Below are 4,354 nucleotides of genomic sequence, written 5' to 3'. Positions count from 1 at the left end.
TGGGATTTTGGGCACGCACACACATACCCGGTGTGATTTTCAAGCTACAGCATCTGGGACTCGAACCACGCTGTTGGCCATGTGGGATCCAGCACCTTAACCTCCACACTACCTGCTGGTCCCATTCTGTTGTATATCCCTCTTAAGGAATAGGAATTTTACAAGAAACTTGAAAATTAGTTCAGAGAAAGAAGAGAGCTCTGTGAGCAGGAGTAATCAGAGAAGACGGATTACTCCAGGGAGGAAGTATGATTTAAACTTAACTTCCATGTTGAGGTAGAAGCACCATAAATGGACAGAAAGACAGCACCAACAAGGCAAGGCATCTGGAAAACAGGAGCATTCACTGAAGAGACCTATCTGGCTAGGGTAGACAATTCACATAGCAAAGGGTGGAAAATATGACTGGAAAGTGGCTGGGAGTTAAACAACAACTATACTTAGCAGCCAGGTTGAGGAGTCATGGGCAGAGCATTGATGGGATGAAAGCAAAATTTTAGAAAGCTTCATTTTAGCATGTTGTCAAAGAAGCTCTAGATTGAGCTTAATCCTCTGATAACCTTGAGCTGGTTATAGCTTCTCTCTGGGAGTTGTTTTCTTCACCTTTGAAATAATAGTTACAGCAGAGAATCTTGAAGCCCTTTCCATTGCTAAAATGCAAGGAATCTTGGACAGGGAAACACAGACTATAGGATAAAGAGAGCAAACCAAAAGGCTGGGCTGGCAATCTGGAGGCTGCAGCCACATCCCAGATAGATCTAAGCAGCAGCCACAACCCAGATAGCTCTAGACTACATTTCTGCAATGAATCATCTGCCCAGAGCTGCAGAATGGTCATCATTACCACCAACATTGCTGCCAGAAACTATGCTAAATACTCCCTTTTAAAAAGTTCACTTTGGGGCCAGCAGGTGGCACAGTTGTGCTGGATTCCCACATGACCACCAGTGGTTCGAGTCCTGAACCTCTCTCTCTGGTCAAATTTAAAAAATAATAATGACATATAAAATTAAATAATTCTTTAAAAAATAAAACTTTTTTGTGAATAAGAAGTGAATACACATGCTGCAAAATTTTAAAGTCATAAAAGGGGGGCCAGCCTCTGTGGCCTGGTGGTTAAGGCAGCTGGATTCCACATGGTTGACTGAGTGGTCCAAGTACCAGCCCCAGAGGCTTGAAAAGCCCACTGGACACATGTGTGTGTGCACCCCAAATCCTGACAGAATAGACAAGTAGAGGAGAAGGGATTGAAGTATGACCATACCCTTTGGGGGTGTTTTCTCTCCCTCCTTTCTGTCTCTATCAAAAGAATACACAAGACCTTTGGCCAAAAACAAACAAATAAATAAAGTCATAAAAAGGGCTAGCCACATGGAACAACAGTTAGGCACTGTGTAGAGAAACTGGATCCGATGGCAGACCAAGGTTTGAATCCCAATCCCATTAGTATGTACATAGGATCCTGACAGAATGGAGAATTGGAGGAAAAAGGATTGCATGACCAGGCTCCATTGAGGGGTGCTTTCTGTCTTTCTCTCTTGTGTATGTGAGTGTGCCTTCTGGCATTAATAAAAAAGTCATAAAAGGATCTGTGTATGGTAAAAGTAAGCTTCTCTCCTTCCCCTATTTTCAGCCACACATTTCTTCTGTCACTGTTACCAGTTTCTTAAGTATCCTTTTAGACATAATCTATGCATATTTGAAACTATAACTATAAAGATTCTTTTTCAGCATGGAAATGGGAGCATATTAGACATATTGTTCTGCACCTTATTTTATTTTATTTTTGAGACTTTCACTACAGGGTTCTTGTGCTCACCACACAGAAAGAGACAGAAAGCAATAAATCACCCCCAAGGCTGTATGGCCACACCACAATCCCTTTTCCTCCATTCTCCTTTCAAGATTTTGGGCATGTGCACACACAGATTTGCCCAGTATGAGTTTCAAGCTGTTGGATCTGGGACTAGAGATGTGGCTAATCACATGAGAATCCAGAGCCTTAACCACTATGCCACCCACTGGCCCCTGCATCTTGTTTTTCAACTTGAGAATTCTGGTGGTCTTTTCATATGTTTATTTAAAGAGAGGCCTCATTCTTTTTTTTTTTTTTTTTTTTTTTTTTTGGGGGGTTTTGTTATGGGGGGGGCACAAGACACAGAGAGACAGGAGGGATGGTCACGCCACAATCCCCTCTCCTCCATCCTCCTCTCAGGATCTTGGACATGCACACACACGCACCCAGCATGAGTTTAAGCCATCGGGCCCGGGACTCGAACTGCAGTCAACTACATGACTGTCCATTGACGTAGCCATTATGCCAACTGCTGGTCCCAAGAGTAGCCTCATTCTTTGTAGGGCAGGACATGGTTTATTAAATCAGTTCCCTACTAGTAGATAATTAAGGTGCTTCTTTTCTATTATAAACAGTGTATCAGTGCATATATATCCTGCACATGTATCACTCACCATGTATAGGAATATGTCCACAAATATAATCCTAAAATTGAAATTATGTGCTAAGCTCTTTATATGATTTACTACAATAGTTTAAGGCAATCATATCAGTTATACTATAATTCTACTAACACCCAGCAAATGAGAAAATTGAGGCACAGGTTCAATGACTTAGTTAAAGCCACACAGCTCTTAGTAGTAGAGCTGAGATTCCAATGTGTGACACCAGAGCCAACACAGTCACTCAGTACACCAACGTGTTGTTTTTTTGAGAATTTTTAAAATTTTTATTTTATTTATTCATTCATTCATTCATTTTAATTTTACCAGAGAGAAACAGAAAGAGAGAGAGAGAGAGAGAGGAAAAGTGAGAAAGCAAGCCACCAGGTCTGGGACTGGAACCATGGTCAGCCGTGTGGGAGTGTCCAATGCCTTAACCACAATGCCACCTGCTGGTCCCCAACACCAGTGTTTTTCAAACTTTAACAAATGTTCACATCACCTTGTAGGGCTTATTTTAAGCCACCAGGTCTAAAACTTGAACTGCGGTCCCACATTGTTGACGATGGTTCAAGTCCTAGACCCGGCAGCTTAAACCTTAAGCCAGGTATGTGTGCGTGTGTGCTCAGGATCCTGAGAGGAGAATGGAGGAGAAGGGACTGCAACATGACCAACCCCCATGAAGGGTGATTTCTCACTTTCTGTCTCTCTGTATGTCTCTCTGGCAAGTGCAGGTGCCCTCTAGCAAAAAAATCTCTCAAAAAAAAAAAAAAAAAAAAAACCAAGGGAAAGAAAAGAAAAAAGAAAAACAAAACAAATATTACCATGCCCTATCCTAAACTTTCTGATTCAATTCATCTATGGTGGAACCAGAAAATTTGCATTCTAACTAGTTTTCAGGTGATCCTGATCTAGGGACCACACTCTGACAATCATTGCACTCTAATAGCTTTCCCATTTTGTGCAGGTTGCCAAAAGAAAGCAGTTAATATTCAGAATTTGGTTTTGACTGGACCAAAGTTGAGGGGTACAGGAAAGGCTTCTGGAAGCCCATGAGCCTGTGCTCTATGAGGACAGGGTGAGAGTCTAGCAGTGCCTGGGATATAATACTTAATAAATACTTTTTGAATGAAAAAAATAAATAAATAAATGAGGTACAAGTGCTCTATGCAACTTGTTGTTGTCTCTTTTCCCAGTCTCCTGCAACTCCTCTGCCCTGGGAAGTCCCACAGTCCACACTGGCTGAGATCCAAGTCCATGCTATGAGAGCCCTTGGGAGTGAAGGTGTTCATTTCCTCCCATTCCTCCCTTGACTTATAATGAAATCAATGAGGCAGCCAAGCCCCTGTTATTAATGGGAGACAACATCTAGCACACTCGAGCTCAATCAAGATAAGCTAACTCAATGCTCTCATTTTATTATCATTAATAGCAATAGCTATAATTCACAGTACACCCATACAACTGACATGTTTTTTTTTCCCCTTGAGGATGCATGCGCTCATTGCAGAGACTAAGAGTAGGGAGGGAAGGCATACTCCATCACAATCCCTTCTCCATCTCTCCCTCCCTTCAGAATTTTGGACATGTATGGGCCCAGCAGGTGGCGTGGTGGTTAAGGCACTGGACACTCCACATGGCTGACCAGGGTTCAAGTCCTGGACTTGGTGGCTTGCTTTCTCACTTTCTCTCTTTCTCTGTTTCTCTCTGGTCAAATTGAAAAATAAACAAATAAATTAATTTAATTTAATTTAATAATTCTAAAATAAAAGAATTTTGGGCATGTACTCACACATGCCTGACATGTTTCTCAAGCCACAGTCCAGGATTCAAATCATGTGGACGTCCATATAGGATCCAGCTGTCTTAACAACTAGGCCATGGAGTCAGCCCAGCA

General features: G+C 41.9%; 1 protein-coding gene across 1 annotated transcript in view; it reads right to left on the bottom strand.

The window, feature by feature from the left end:
• The window catches only part of EPB41L1 (erythrocyte membrane protein band 4.1 like 1), a 186,781-nt gene that overhangs the window by 181,064 nt on the left and 1,363 nt on the right, over positions 1–4,354 (bottom strand). The window lies entirely within an intron of this gene.

Source organism: Tupaia chinensis, unplaced genomic scaffold (genome assembly GCF_000334495.1).
Source record: "Tupaia chinensis unplaced genomic scaffold, TupChi_1.0 Scaffold000115_1, whole genome shotgun sequence".
NCBI lineage: Eukaryota > Metazoa > Chordata > Mammalia > Scandentia > Tupaiidae > Tupaia > Tupaia belangeri.
Note: the sequence above shows the minus strand (reverse complement) of the source record. Positions and strands in the feature narration are given on the sequence as shown.